This window comes from Amphiura filiformis, unplaced genomic scaffold (genome assembly GCF_039555335.1).
Source record: "Amphiura filiformis unplaced genomic scaffold, Afil_fr2py scaffold_24, whole genome shotgun sequence".
Lineage (NCBI taxonomy): Eukaryota > Metazoa > Echinodermata > Ophiuroidea > Amphilepidida > Amphiuridae > Amphiura > Amphiura filiformis.
The window spans coordinates 132,045-149,080 of record NW_027305488.1 but is presented as its reverse complement, the minus strand read 5'-3'; the positions used below and the strand labels follow the sequence as shown (position 1 = coordinate 149,080).

The 17,036-nt window shown below is 36.8% G+C and overlaps 1 protein-coding gene across 1 annotated transcript in view; it reads right to left on the bottom strand.

The window, feature by feature from the left end:
• Nucleotides 1–631: 631 nt before the first annotated feature.
• Nucleotides 632–17,036, bottom strand: part of LOC140143615 (uncharacterized) — a 45,178-nt gene continuing 28,773 nt past the window's right edge. The window contains exon 9 of the mRNA XM_072165429.1: nt 632–997. The gene's annotated coding sequence lies outside the window, so the exon portion shown is untranslated. The remainder of the gene's footprint in view (nt 998–17,036) is intronic.

The following is a 17,036-nucleotide window of genomic DNA, read 5'->3' as shown; positions in this document are numbered from 1 at the left end:
TTTTAATTTTCTGCACTGATCTGCTATCTAGTGCAACATGGATCGACAAAAATGACAAAATGTACCTCAATAAAATAACGAGAATATATAAATGAACAAATAGAATAAACAGAGCACATCTAGATTTTGTAAAATACGTTTGTTTCTTGACTATCGACTCATGTTTAACCAGTCTTTTCTCAAATTGGGAACCTGTACAAAGTAATGTGAATGATGCGCCATGTTGCAAAGGATTCTGGGAAGGGTAAGATATTTTCTCTGCCTTTTGGTCATGCTGCAGGAAATAAGTGACATATAATAAGGTCATCTTGAATAGATGATATTGACCATACAGACTTGCAAATGCAAACAGGAAATTGCTCATCCAATACATCACCTCAGGTAATACCAAGGTTAGTTAATTTAAGTCTAACCCTAAACCTAACCCTAACTCATTTAACTCCTGAGATGATGTTTTTGAGGAGCAATTCCCATCTTCATATCAATATACCAGTACTGAAGGACAGAAAGACAACATTATAGTGTATATTTAAAATATAAACATCTTGGATTTCCATTGTATTGAATGTTTTTGTAATTTTTTTCAGAACTTGAAAACTAGCTTTCATTTCCATTGCTAAAAATTGTCCAATCGAGTCAGCTAAAATTGCACTCCACAGCGGAAGTATCATCGTTATTAAGTTCAAATTTGGGATGCACCACTGCTGAATTCCTCTCTCAATATCGCCACATCCCGATAACTACCAACACTCACTATGAGCCAATATGGTCTCAATTCTGATGACAAAGTTCAATAACCTCCATTCAACATGCATAGCTCAAAAGTTAACCTCAAGGTGTGGAGCATGAGATTTTGTACCCAACACACCCAAAGGTCATTCTATGCATGTAGAAGTCTATTAGGGTTAAAGAACTGTGTACTTACAGATGAGCATGATTGAGATGCTAGTGATTGTTGAATATCAGAATCAGTTGATGCAGTCACCCACTGGTTAATCTGAAAAGGCAAAACAAATGAAAGAAGAAACCATTAAAATAAACAATTAGAATAATAGGGGGATAAAAATAAGTGGGTAATGGTGAATCCAAAGAACGAAGACAAAAACACATCAAGGATCAATAAATAATACAAGAGCATATACCTTGACTATAGGAACAACTGGAAAGAGAGCAAACTACACCAACTTGATGTGGGTATTAAGTAAAATACAGACTAAACGGTACGCAGAGGGAGATAAAAAACAACAAACTAATGTAGGCATAGAAGTAGGTCAACTTCTTTAGCCAAAAATTACCAATTCCAAGGCCCGCAGAAGGGTTAATTAAACCTGCAAAAACAACAGGGATCAATATGAATACAAAAGTGCAGTAGTACAAGATATGGAAAACCAATGACTGTGCACATAAGCTGACATGTTAAACCAACAACCAGTGCAGGCACAAAAACAGGCAAAGTTAGATGGCCAAAAATGGCCAATTCCAGAGTCCACAGAAGTGTTAGGAAAACAAAACAAAAGCACACCGGAAGTGATGAAAATCACTGTGCACATATGCAGAAAAAACAACAACAGCAAACAAACATGATGTTGTCGTTTGTTTGTTAAGACAGTATATAAGAGGGGAACAACATCCCATGGGGGTGGGGACTCACTGAAAATGGGGGATGGGTATGGGCCTAAATTGAATTTGTCATTAAATGCAGCATTTGAGGCTGCATAATCTGTGTACATCATCATCATAATAATACAAGCAATTATACATGATAGATGTAACTAATCAAACAATGCATTGATTTCAGTGAGAATTCTGGCACATATTGCAATATATTCCAATGTAACTTTGGTGGAACCTTTATTTAAATGTAATTATATATTGCTGAATTGTGGATGTTTGTGAAACCAATATGTGACAAGCATTGAAATTGATATGCTGTAAAAAAACAGGAAAACTGAAACTAACAAACAGAACATGACATTTTCAAAAAGAAGGGGTTCCACACACTATTTTTCATTTTGTTTTGTGACGTGGAATTCACTAATGATATAAATTTGTATGAGGAGTTTAGATGCACAATGGGATATATCCAAAGGCTGTCTTGTATTTTTTTACCAATAATTGTTATAGATATCTTTGTAATGGCTTATTAGGAAGGGGTACTGACACAATTGGAGAGTGTGTAATAGGGCTATTCCATTTAAAATCCACACTACCTCTGTGGAAGATTTTAGAAATATCTGCTACAGGGGAGTATATGACCCAGAAATTGGGCTATTCCACTTAAAATTCATACTTCTCCTGTGGAAGATTTTGGAAACATCATCCACGGGGGAGTATGAATTTCAAAAGGAATGAACACATTGGCTGCTCCATTTGAGAATCCCTTTGTGGAAGATTCAGATTGAATCTTTCTCAGATGGTGTATGAAATTCAAATAAAGCTGCCTAATGTGTTCATTCCCTTTGAAATTCATACTCCCCTTGTGCAAGATAGTTAAAAAATCTTCAACAGGGGTAGTATTAATTTTAAATGGAATTGCCCAATTTGTGGGATAGAATACACTTTTCAATGGGAGATGAATTGTGCAGCTAGGATTGATCATTTGCCGGGATCATTTGTTTGAGATATATCAATTCCTTTCAAAGGACAAGAAGCCAAAATTATTTCACATTAAAATCAAATTTTTGATGACGGCTTATCACTGGTAGTTAAGTTTATTCAAAAACCACACCTCAAACATGGGGAAAATTAAACTTGATTCCAAAGTAAAATGCATGTGAAATTCTCTGCAAGTATCAGGTGTGAATGGTCACACAAACAAGGTAACAACAAAACACCAAATATAAATAGTGCCTGATATGATATGGATTTACGTATTGGTACGCAATTGTTATCAGTTATCTTTTGTTGGTCCAGTAGGGCAAATTCTGATGGCTGGTGTTTGCGGTGGTTTTCCAGTCGCGTGCCTGATATGTAGCGAAGTCATTAGGATGAGACTTTATCAGATCTTATTTGTATCTCAAACAGTACCAGTGATAAACTCATTACTAAATGCATAAACAACTTCCACCCTCAACAGATGACAAGCTTCCACAACAAGCAAGGCCTAAAACTAAATTGGCTTATTCCATTTGAAATGCTATCTTATCTCCAGTTGAACTTTATGGCCAGTCCAGCTGGGCATTTTATGTTTAAAATCTTACAGAAAAGCATAAATTTACAAAAGCATGGGTCAGTCATGCTATATGGAAAATGCAGTTTGTGTAAGTGCTGTGCCCAGAGGTGTGTATGCCATTCTATACCAATCCACAATGTTGAGCATTGCATTATCTTTAATGCATAACATAAGCTTAAGTACAAGCTAGTAAAGCTACTTACTAAATGCAAGACATGGTTATTATAAGATTTTTAGTAAATTTTACAATTATTTCATACGTCATAAACAATGTGGATAAATATTGTAATCCAAATTTTACAACCTGTCGACTCCTATGACAATGACAGCACAAAGGATTCAGTCTGGGAGCCGGGTATGAGAGGTAAACTTGCCTTGTTGCAACAAATACACAGTAAACAGCTATTCAAAAAAATGATTTTGGTCAGGCATGTGAAATTTTCTTTAACATAGTATGACTAGACTAGACTAGTGCTTGGTATTTTCCATGGATATATCTGATACTGTTATCAAGATAGACACATGTGTTATCATATTGACTGCATACTGATACATTGGTGAATCAGCTTAGAGGCTAGAATGACCTCATGTTTTGTGCCACAGATATCATCAGAGAAAGAACTTGGTATTATAAGTACAAATGAGTGTGGGTATGTTTTAGGGTGTGCAGAAAGCTAACATTTACAGGCCCTTCAGGTCTTTCTTATGAAGCTCATAGGTGAAAATATTGATGGCTCACAAGAATCCAGGGCCATTGCAAATTTTAAAGGCATTTGGCCCAAGAGCCTGCCTATTAAATAGAGGCCTGTATGGATGTCTTGTGAGTGTGAAGTGATGGGTTGTCTGGCCCCAAAACTTCAAAAGATCATGGGCACTTCGGTCTGTAAACATTGACCCCGGGGGGTCAAGATATTAGAAATTTATCAAATTTTACCCCCTAAATGGCTTAAGACACTAATACGGACCTCTACATGGTGTAATGTGTATGACAATTTTCTCACTTCATGAGTAGGCCTACTAATAAAGAGAATAAACTGGAGCCATACAAATTCATTTTCATTGTTTTGGTTTATTACTTGTGTACCTGAGTAGGCCAGCCATCCCCAGAACCATCTCTGCAAATAAGTGAACCTTAACATCGAAGATGGGTTGAAATGACAACCCTAAACGTCGAAGATTTAGAGAATACAGGTATTGTTTTAGCCCCTAGAGTGCATCTATCGTCTCATATAACACGGGCGACATCATTATTTTAAGTTGTTTTACATAAAAATAATGATGTCGCCCGTTATATGAGACGATAGATGCACGACAGCTGCTAAAAACAATACCTTTATTCTCATTCTTAAACACTTCAATTCAAATACAAATATCATTCAAATTTTAATCAAATTAAATCTACATTTTGCAAGGAATTACCTAGGGCTTAAAATCGACCAGTCTCGTTGTTGCTGTGCACCTCCGATTGGTCCAAATAGCGAGTACGCATATCGCGTTGACGCACACACGCTGACCCGTGTGATATCGTGTCATATCACACGGGTAAAGCTGGGTAAGAACCAATAAGATTGCAGAAACGTTCTCAAGTGTTTAAGAATACCCTTAAAAGGTAATACCCCTTTTGCTAAAGCTGGCGTCTATGCCAGCAGGTCATAATTCAACCCTTTTCCGCCATTTTTTGTGACAAGCATGTGGTCCTGTGGTTCTTGAGTTATGTTGTAAAGAGGGCTGAAACAACAACACTTTAAAACATACATAACTCATTAAACAACAATGCAATAAATCAAGCAAGTTTTCAACGATTTGTAGAATGAACTTTTGCAAAACATCAAAGTGTTATTTTTCAATAATATATTGATTTAGATAATGAAAATCATTTTGGATGCTTTCCATTAACACTTTCCATTAAATAAACTGAACATGGTATCATCTGCTTATCATATCTGCTTATCATCTGTTAGCACTTTTTATCAGCTGTGTCCAGGGTTTTCTATTTGAACTCAAATATACGTTCTATTTACAGATGATATGATTAATGAGGTGGTTTTCATAAATGAATGCAGGTCTTCATTAGATGATTCATTTGTGCTTCTATGAGAAAATTGGTGTGTGCAAGCAGTTATTGCATGGTGCCATCTTGTGTGTTGTAGTCTTTTTGTTTTAATGCCTATCACACAGTACTGCCAAGGATGGTCATTTAATCCTATGACCCTCCCAAGAAATGACGCATCGCGCCGACATCGAGGCTGAAGGCTGACTACCATAGTGCAGAAGCTCTATCACCTGGTTCCTCTAGGGGGGTTATATTAGGCCCCATTAGCATAGTAAGAAAATCGGGGATATCACTGTTTGCAGGGGTATCCCCAGTTTATCGGAATTGTACAGGACTGTATCCCTGTTTCACACCTTTTACAATCGCACACACCCCACTCACAAATAGGTTAAGTTTTCATGTTTAGCAAGATACTCAAGTACTATCTGCCTGTTCCATCATGCTCCGCTTTTGATAAAAGTGGTCTCAAACTGTTCCACTTTGAGTCAGACTGTCACATCAGTTAAATGTGGATTATGATGACATAGAAGAATCCTATGGGAGGAGCGGGGGTTGCTTGATTCACACTTTGACAGGAACTTTTAAGCGACTACCCAAATTTGAGGATTATTTTACCTAATAACGGCCGATTTGACCATTTTATTTCTTAAATAGGGACCTTGTTGGATATTTTTACGGTTGATTTGACAATTTTTTTACCATTTTTTCTCAAATCAAGACCCATGTTTAGGGATTTGTTGCAAAAAGTGACCGTTAGAGGTACACATCCCGTATACCTTATATGCGTGATTACCCCACGGGGTGGGGATGGGTGGGTAACGTAGACTCTGTAACTTTTCCGTTAGCATGGTTAGTTACAAACTTACAGCCGGGACAAATGTCCAGGAACTGGAGTAAAATTACACGTAAAAATCTACACGTCCCTAAACAAATATTACCTTTTTATCAATATACAATGTATTATTATAATTTGCAATTCATAATTCCTTGGTTTGAAGCATCACTATTGAACTTGTTGTAACTGTAAATGCCGGAAATATGTCGATAGGCCTTATGTGTCCTGGCTCAATTTCCTATTTAAAGCTCTAAAAGGTTTGGCCGGTAACTTTGAGAGTACTCTTTTAAAATGTCCCAGGTAGATCCCAGGCCCTTTGAGATGCATTACATCGGGGACACATTGAGCTGTTACATCCCTGGCTAAACCTCGGTTAAGTCCCTGCTATTGCCCAGGTCCTGGAGGGTCCAATTTTGTCTAGATCATGGGATTGGGCTCGGAAATATGTTCTACATGGGAGGTTTCCCCATTACCTTTGTGATATTTTTGTTTCAATATTTCTAACATCCACTCTGTATGAGTAAAGATTGTTAGCTGAACTTTTTATTGGTCTTGATAATAATTCAAAAATTACACAAGATGACAAGGCAAAAATATGAATGATTATCTTTATTGACCCTTCTAAAGATTATTAAAAAAATATGGCACTGAACAGCTGATATGGCAGTTAAATTACGTCCAGTATGACGTGAATGAATTGATACGGAGATAGCAGACATCCTGAATTAAATGATAACCACTTTGACAAACAGTACATCATCTAGCAGCCATTGGCATTCACATGGCATAACACATGCTATCTTCTCATAATTAGTAAACAAGTGAGACAAAGAATGGATCAATAGGGGGCAGTATGTAGACCTGCAGAAGCACACGAAGCCTCAATAAATTAGTTACCATATCAATTATTTAATGCTTTACATGCATAGGCTTCAAAATAAAAAAACAAAGTTTTGAGATATTTTCTCAATATATCAAGAGCTATCTCAAGAACCACTGAACCAATACTAGGCTTATTTGTACTCATTTTAATGCATTTGTCCTCAGACATTTGTGATCCATCAAAACCGACCACTTTGTGGCTGGCTTCATTAGCAGATAACAATGAAAAAAGATGAGAAAATATAAAGAAAATAAAACGAAATTAAAGCTTGTTTTGCCTCATAAAACATTTTTGCTGTATCTGATTTCAGCAAGTAAGGTGTCATTTTAAAGCTGAAAAACATTGTTAACAATCATATCAACAGTTTTGATCCCTCAAAGAAATTTGGACTTGCAATAAATTGTGGTTTATATTATGATGGTAATTTGGTATGAGAATTATACTACAATAGGGATGTGCCGCTAACATGGATCACATTTTTCACCATCTGGCAATGACCCCTTTTTGGGGTAAATTTAAAAAAACCTCTCTATTAAGGTAAGCTAAGGTACCAAGATACCCAAACCGAACTTGAGTACCCCCAGGATTAAACGTCAATATGTACATGTTTCATGACTAAATGTTACTACTTTCATTTGCAGTATAACTTGGTCAAAATGGGGGTAATATTGGGCTATTCAATTTGAAACCCATACACGCCCTATGGGTCATAACCAAGACATCTCCCATACAGGGAGTGTTGATATCAAACAGAGTCAGTAAGGTAACCCCATTTGAAATTCACACTCCTTGTGTGGAAGATTAAGATCATTTCTTCCATCTGGGGGTGTATGGATTTCAACTGGAATAGACCATGTGATGGGAGTTGGATCAAATTTACAATGATTACTTCTCAATTCTAAATTGACATTTTCTAGCCTTTTCTTCAATTGCATCATTGGATCAATTGTTTCTTCTCTTCTCTTCTTTGAAGTGGTTTTCAGCTCAAAAGCGCTATATAAATTTGGTATATATAAAATTTACTTCAGTAGAAAAAACATTCAGGTACAGTTTCTGATCAAAAGGGCACCAATTCCAAATAGGTTCAGAAGCATTGCAAAGGTTAGAACTTGCAGTGAGGTGTTTCACAGCCCACACTGCAAAATGCAACAATATGGCAAGTAAAAAACCCTGTTATTTCTCCTCCAATTACAGTAATAGTTTCTAGAGTATTGCTCTGTTGTATTCTATTGTGCTGTTTTCTGTCTGTCATGCTGCCCATCTTCTTCCCTCCCTCCTGTCTCATTTGCTTTCTCTTGTTCTTTCTCACTGTACCCTGTATTACATAACTGAAGATATACACTATTATCTCCAAACAAGTCCATGCAAGCTTTCCTCAAAAACTTCACACAACAACTCCATCTAAACAACACAAGGGATGCCTGGCTCATAATTTTACTCCGCCAGAATTGTGCAGAAATGACATCTCGATCATCAAGCCTCTTGAAAGTTCAAACAACTTTCTCTTTTAGGTAACAATATGATAAGCTATTTTTAGCTTTTGTGTCGGAGTGAGCTATCAGGTTGTACTTATAAATAGCACTGTGGCTGGATCATGTGTGTATGGCCAAACCTGTTACAGCATTGGCTGCTGGGTGCATGAACAGTAACATTCTTAATGCTCTCCCAGGAATGCTCTGTATGATATTTTCCAAAATATCAAGAGCTATCTCAAGAACCACCGAACCCATACTAGGCTTGTTTGTACTCATTTTCATGCATTTTCCTGCTGATTCCAAATATGGTTATGAAAATGTACAGTTCTGAAATGTTTGCATTTAAAAAAAATAAAAGAGTTATTTTTTGGGATATTCCATTTGAAATCGGCCATACCCTGTGGGAGTATGTTTTTCAAATGGAATTGGCTAAGGTTAATTATTTTGAAACCCCTACTCCCACTCTATATGGCTTTACACATATTTTCCACAAATGGAAGTTACCCAATTGTCTATTCAATTTGAAACACAGTGGCTAAATCTTCCACAGGGGAGTATGGATTTCAAATGGAATACACCATTTTCAGATTTCACACCACCAAATAGAATTATATGGTTGTGCACCCTTAATTTCAATTCTCAGAAAAACCCATGGACAGCTAAATTAAGCATTAAAATAAGCAGAAATTTGCATAGTTTTGGCAAACTTTGGATTGGTCATGATTAGTAATGTTAAATACTGCAAGTGTGCCACAGATGGGAGAGCTCGAATAATTTTTAATGATTTTAAGTAGCCTTTTCTTAACAGAAACACTGGCATGATTTTGCATGTAAATTAGGCGATTCCCGGACATCGTAGACTTTGAGGGCCAGTCGTAAAAAATAATGACGGTCAACCTATATTCTTTCCCAGCCAGAGGGATCAGGCAAGGGCTGATTTCAACCATCATAGCTGTCGCTTCAAATTGAGTTGCTCCTGTGAAGAAAAAATGATGTTTTCTTAAGGCACATTTAGCACATACAGGGTGTCCCATAAAAAATTACCAAGCGAATAACATTGAACGTAAGTCGAGAAATAGACATCAGAATCAAAAATATTTAACTGTAGCGTATAGCTTATCTTGTTGTGCATCACATAAGAAAATTTTATTTGATTTGATTGACTGGTTACGAAGAAATGAACGACTACATAATGCGTGCATCAATGCAGTTCATTCCAAGTTTGATCAACAGGCGCTTTTTTCATACGCACTCACATTATCTATTCTATAATCCGACGGTGTTATGTCATTCATGTTGTGCATTATATTTTAACTTTCCAAAGAACATTTTGAGCCAAGAATGACAATTATCAAGTGCTTACAGCTTTATGTGTGATTTGTTGATACCATGCAAAATTAATGTTGAAGTTTTAAAAGATTTAAGCTTTGCATTACAATTTCTTGGAAATATTCCAAAAACATTAACGTGTGTGAGAAATTTTTAAAGCCAGCTGGAACTCTTTATGCAATAATTATTTATGCAACATTTATATCAACATTACAGTACGACAGCAACTTAGCTCACTTCCGGTAATTTTTACCGGCGTGACCTCTGCTGTTACGTAACGCAATGTTGAAAATCAGGTGGCAAATACGGTTTTTTTAGAAAACATCAAAAAAATGGAATACACGAGTCGTTTCTCCCTTCATTTCCATATTGAGCCCATAGATAAGATATGAAACATGAGTATAAGGCAAAGAATAACGTGTAAAAGTAGAATTATTGTGGAAAAAATGAATGCTTTTGGTGCGAAGTAGCCTAAAAATGAGAGAAAATGCATGTCACGATCACTAAAATGGTTATATCTGCAGCTTTGAGGAAACGCCGGTCTAATGCTTTTCTGTTGTGATAAACATTAATTAACCACAGCTTGTATTAAAATTTCAGCGAAAATGAGCGGTGGAACAACCTAGTCGTAGGTTGAAAAGTTGCGTTCTTTGAGTCCTCGTGCGTCGAAGCGCACGTTGCAAGTGTCACGATGCTTCACATAATGGATCCCAGCCGGCGCTGTCTATTATACATGTTATATTGATGAATATAGCAATTAAAAGCGTCTATTGTTATATATTTTATAAATGCAAAATACTCTATTGTGTAACAAAATATTGTAGTCGTCAAAGAAGGTAGTATCATCTCATTTAACTGAAGTACAAGCAGTTTTGAAAAGATTGTTGTTGAGTGAGATCCTTGAACACGTTGAACGAGAAATAAGATAGCAAAAGAATACCCTTTGCCCGAACAAGTTGCGATGGCTTAGTGGACAGAGCGAAGGTGTGCAGTGCCGAAGGTTGAGAGCTCGATTCCCATGTTATCTTATCGATGATGTGGAATTTTTCAGTTCGTTTTTCTTTTCTTTTTTCCTCTCCCTTTTGTCTTGATAATATAGGCCTAATGAATGTCGGCTTGAAGGCCCACTTTTTTCATGATTTATTTCTTGTTCATGTTTAAGCCTAATCCTACATTCGAGTTCATATCTTTTTAAAAAAATGCATTTAAGTTCAGTAGCTTTCAATATGATATAATCAAATAAAGCATGTCAAACTTAAGAAATTTTTAGACCCCTCCCATATCGGCAACATATTTTATGAACTTTTACATACTGCAGTTACTGTCCGTTTTCCTATACACAATACACAGTGCTCTCACCATTGACGCGTGACCTCTACAAATGATGTATGTTGGAAGAATGGACACTTGCCTAGTTAACATCACTGTGTGAAAAATAACCAGCCAATATTTAATTTATTCTCCAAACTTCTAGCAAATATGTTTCTCTAACATGACCTAAAATTACAGCTAGGTTAGATGTTCAGAAATGGTCGCACTTTTGTAAAATATGAGTGAAGGCAAAGCATAGCTAGCTCATAGCTAGCCAACTCCCCGTGTTAATTGAATGGAGATTTGACAGAAAATATTATACAAATATTTACTGCTCATGAGGGATCTGGTGGAATCTATTGTCCCCGAGGTGAACTGGAGACCGTGAGCCTACTATTTTCCCTCGACCGAGTTCACCGAGGGGACCAATAGATTCCACCAGATCCCGAATTTAGAGCAGTAAATATTTGTTTTATATCCTTCATTAATATATATTTTGTTTATTAATTGGTTAAAATAAATGTAGGCTAGGCCTAGTCAAAGCTAGGCTGGCCTTGCTTTGTTTTGATTGAATGCACGTGCCACGTAGGCCTACATGCATGCATGCACAAAGCACGCAAACGGTGGCTAAAGCTTACCGTGAAAGTTGTAAACCTCTACAATACCGCAGTGAAACGATCGAGTAACCATGTTCTCTGTTATTTTACCATCAAAATTAAGATACTGATCCTGATGTAACTCAGATTTATGCCATGAAACCGCCGTATTTTAGCTGCACTTCTGTGCTGCTTCGGTGCTGCTTGCGTGCTTCGCAGGACAACATGACTTGCTACACATTAATACCCCGGAACCGGTACTGATATCCCGCGTATGTGGCGAGTTGCACTGACCACTAGGAACTGCGACGCTGCTATGCGGTCATACACGCTCAGAGGAGATAGTAAAACTATTTCCGGGAGATAGTACTTTGAATAGTACCCGTTGCCCTCATCGATCGGCTTTTTGATTGCTTTGCAAAATAGCAAAACTATTTTTGGTCACATGATACTCGTTTAACCAATTAATGAGCGAGAATATATTAATGAAGGATATAATGAGCTATATTGGTAACGGACCGCTCCGTTCTGAAGGATGCCACAAAAAACCGGTACAAGCTACATTTAAACTATTCTAAATAGGTTCTAGAAAATATAGTTTTGTAACATGTCCTAAATTTTTAGCTAATTTAGATGTTTGGAGAGGGTCGCACTTTTGTGTTTTAGGAAGGATATGTAAACGACAGATAACACCAAAAATATGAAGAAATTATTTCCAAACCGTGTTAAGTCAACAATCATTATGTTGCTCATTTTGAAGAATGCTGGTTAACAAAAAGCAGGTCATTGTCTCATTTCGTGAACAAAGGTACACATACCATTGTTTCCTTTCGTTTCCTTTATAATCGGTTACCCAACTGAAGCTATAATACCAGCTTTATTGCGATGTCGCACATGTAAAACAGACACTTGTGCACAACCAGAGAAGATCTGATTTAATCAGTTGAGCTGCTTCAATGAGTGTTATCTTGGTTTAATAGCTTTTAATGGGGTTTAAGTCCTGCAAAGGTCGAGATGAATTCTACTGTAGACATGACTGCATCATGATGCATACATATCAAATCATGAGATGCACAAATTTCAAACCTAATATTTTGGCATATTTGTAATTTTTACACAATGTTCAACTTACACCTCGGATTACACCTAATATAATTGGAATCAGCCAAGTTCGTTGTCTAGACCAATCCCCATAGAACACCACAGTTAAGCGGTCAAGATATTAAGTGTTTTCTTTCATTTTTATCTCGCTACTTCTGCTTCAAATGTAACGTGAAAACCTTCCTGACAGTTATTTACTAATATTATAAATATTGTTATAATTTTTGAAATGACAAAACTTCCAATTTGCCCGAAATCGTATATTATGGCTTTAATAAAAATATGAAAACTAGGATTTAAAAATATGAGTTCAAATCAAATCAAAAATCAAAGAGAGGTGCTTGCGGGGCTCGAACCAAGATCGAACTTCCAAATACATGTATTTACCACTAAGCCATACCAGAGATATGATTAATTTGGTGACAATAATAGCAATGTTATTCCCACTCAGTGCCTCACTCGTGTATTCTATTTCTGGAATGAATTAACACCGTCCAAATAATGTAACACAAACCTTTATGCTGACTTTTAAAATTGTTTGAACGTTGGGAGTATTATTTTAAAGTTAAATAACCAACAATGGACAATTGACAATGAAAGTTTCTTTGCAGGAAAAACATCGGCCGTACAATATATGGCGTGACAGTAGTCACACACAAAGATAAACATTTCAACATGTTCAATATCGACTACTGAATATACCCCAACCAAAATTCACGAAATTTTCAGGCAAGCTAACTTAAGTTATTCTATAACATGACACCGATTTTTGATTCCGGCGCTTTTTCTTGCTTGATGATATGAACATTTTTGTGTTCGTGACATGCAATTTTTCTCATTTTCCGAGCTACTTTGGACATGTTCAAGCTTCTTTTTTTCCATTTAATTCAACTTTTACACGTTATTTGTTGCTTTACACAAATGTTTGATGTCTTATCTGTGGTCAGGGTACATAAATGATGCAATTCTATTCTGGAGCTATTTTGATAAAAAGCGTTTGCCGGCTAAAATTTCAACATTGTGTTACGTAAACCGTGTTCACCAACTCGTATAAATTTTCTGTCGAACAAAAGAGGTCACGAAGTTGCTGTCGTACTGATTAAAGAAAAAATATATTTGCAAGTACTGAGCATCATTTTACATGCAAGCTTTCATTTTCAATATCGTGCAGGTTTTTAGATTTGAACAAAACCTAATTAAATGTTTTACAAGAAATAGATTGTTTAAAAAGGAGGATTTGACAGAACAAAATATGAAGCCCATTGACAGTTAACCACTAGTGTGCATTGTGTTGAATGATCTTTCTTTCAAACTTGGAATGAAGTGAATTGACGCATGCGTTATGTAATTGCTCATTTCTTCGCGATCAGTCAACTGATTCCAGCAAAATTAGAGTATATGATGCAGAATAAGATGGGCTACACGCTGATATTTAGATTTTTAGATTCTGATATCAATTTCTCGACTTACGTCCAAATTCATTCGCCCGGTAATTTTTTATGGGACACCCTGTATATCTATGGGACTCTGATTTGGTGGTGTGAGATCATAATATGTTTTAAACAGATTTTTCCAAAGATATTCTAAATATTTCTGTCCAAAGTAAATTATCTATATAGCTGTTAAAATTTCAACAATAAGTTAATTGCTGATTGTCTCATTGGAGATGTGGTGATACAGGCAAAATGGGCTATTACAGTTTAAATCCATACACGCCATGGAAGACATTACCTTAACCCTAACCCAACCAAAGCTCACTAAAGCTCACTATTACAACCACAATTGTGCATGCCTTCCATGTGATGCGATGACCAGTGTCCGAATCAATAAAATAAAACGAGTTGTCCCATGGACAACCAGGTTGTAATTTCTGGTTGTCCACCAAAGTCTTTGGTTGTCCGAAAGCTGCCACAATCTGAACAACTACATGTGACCAATAAAGTGGAGTGAGTGTAGTCAATTTATGGACAATTACTCTTAAATATTTTACAATTCATCAGTTGTGTCAGGTTTGAGCAAGTTTAAGCAAACTAACATGCTGAAAAAGTGACATTTGGCTGTAGATCTTTGGTTGTCCGACGGACAACTAGAGCATTATTTTCGGTTGTCCGGTGCATGTTTTGCTTGTCCCGGGCGAACGGACAACCAAAATTTCGAACACTGGCGATGACGCAATTAGCCCAAGTCATATACACTCAGGGAATCACTGGCCAGGCCAGTGTAACCCCTATGGCTAGAGGCTGGTGATTTTCTCGGGACCTGAGGTTCAAATCCCAGGGGTACAAAGTGACTTCATTGTTCATCTTCTCTCCTTTTTTATTTCTTATTTCCCTTCCGATAGCAAAACAACCATGGGCACAATTTGGGTTAATCTTCCACACCCCCGTGGCTAGAGGCTGGTGATCTACTGCGTGGCATGTGAGGGGTCTGAGGTTCAAATCCCGGGGGTACAAAGTGACTTCTTTGTTCGTCTTCTCTCCTTTTTTGTTTCTTCTTTCCCTTCCGATAGCAAAAAAACATGGGCACGGTTAAGGTTAGAGTACATGTTTTTCCTAGATTTAGGGCTCCTTAACCCTAATCCAACCAGAGCTCTCTAAAGCTCACTATTAAAACCACTGCTCGTGCATGCATTCCACATGATGCGATGGCGCAATCTGCCTAAGTCATATATACTCAGGGATTCGCTGGCCGGGCCAGCGTAACCCCTGTGGCTAGAGGCTGGTGATCTTCTTGTGGCATGCGAGGGATCTGAGGTTCGAATCCCAGGGGTACAAAGTGACTTCTTTGTTTATCTTCTCTTAATCATCTTTCCCTTCCGATAACAAATGTGCAAAATTAGGTTAAGTTTGGCCTGAAATAGGTCAGAAGGAAGATGCACATATATAGCAAATTTGGCTACATTTCAAGCGGGGAGAGGTTAACCTCCCAAGTATACAGAGTGCTGTTCAAATTGGTCTCTTAACCCTCTCCATGCAGGTGTCAACTGCAGACGACAAGTTTCAAGTTATCAGAATTGTACATTTTCATGACCATATTTGGAATCAGCATGAAAAATGCATTAAAATGAATACAAACAAGTCCTGTATTCTTTCATTGGTTCTTGAGATATGTCTTGATATTTTGAGAAAAATTCTCAAAACTCAGGCTTTTTATGTTGAAGCCTATGGCATTTACTTCAATCTGTAATACATTGAGAACCATATATGAATAGCACTCTACAAGGAAGATACCCTTGATTTTTTATGTTATAGTGTTTACTTGAAAATACTGCATTTTGATCAAAAACCTAAATCTAGACACTAAAATCTTGTTATTCTCATCCCTATTTTAGTTCAAGGAGGCATATACGAAGGCATTGACAGAAAATCCTGAAATACTGCTGGGGCAAATCCTGAAAATCTGATTTTTTTTCTACATTTTCTACAGGGAATGGAAGATCCTGTAATCTGGATTAATCTTGCTAATTCCAATCATAATCTTATCCCTAACTCACTCTCAATCCTTATCCTAATATCAAAGCCTTCGGGGGCAAACACGATCAGAGTCTATCTGAGCAACCATCATTGGCATTTGAATGCAACCTGTGTACATAGTCCTTGCCCTTAATAATGCTCTGCGTGCAGGTCATAGGTTTCAACATAAAAAGTTTTAGGATATTTTCCCAAAATATCAAGACCTATCTCAAGAACCACTGAACCAATACTAGGCTTGTTTGCATTCATTTTAATGCATTTTCATGCTGATTCCAATTTTAATCATAAAAATGTATAATTCTAAGATTTTTGAATTCTTAAGAAAATTTAGAGCTTGTCAACAACACCTGTGTGTAGAGGGTTAAGTTGGGACAAGATAGTTAGGTTGTGTATGTGTAGTTATGGTACACCTCTCATTTTAATGTTAACTTGACAAGACTAACACAGGCCTACAGATAAATGTTGACAATGTTCTCATTATAAAACAAATAGTGTTCTATTGCTACTGTTTTATTTTGGGAGATACTTTATATGGTGGGTGAATGGAGATGTGATAGAGATCTGTGGAAGGTTTGGAATTGTGTGCAATCACATTAACACCGAAAATTAAGTATTTGCTCCCCATGTGTCCAATATTTCACACTACAAAATATTTTTGAATTTCTGGTATGTACAACGTCACGGTAGCATATTTGGCATTTAGATAACAGAGGTTGAAATACATTGTCTGACCTCAATCATTGGGCTATTCCAGTTGAAATACAAACACCCCTATGGAAGACATGACCTTAATCTTCCACACAGGGAG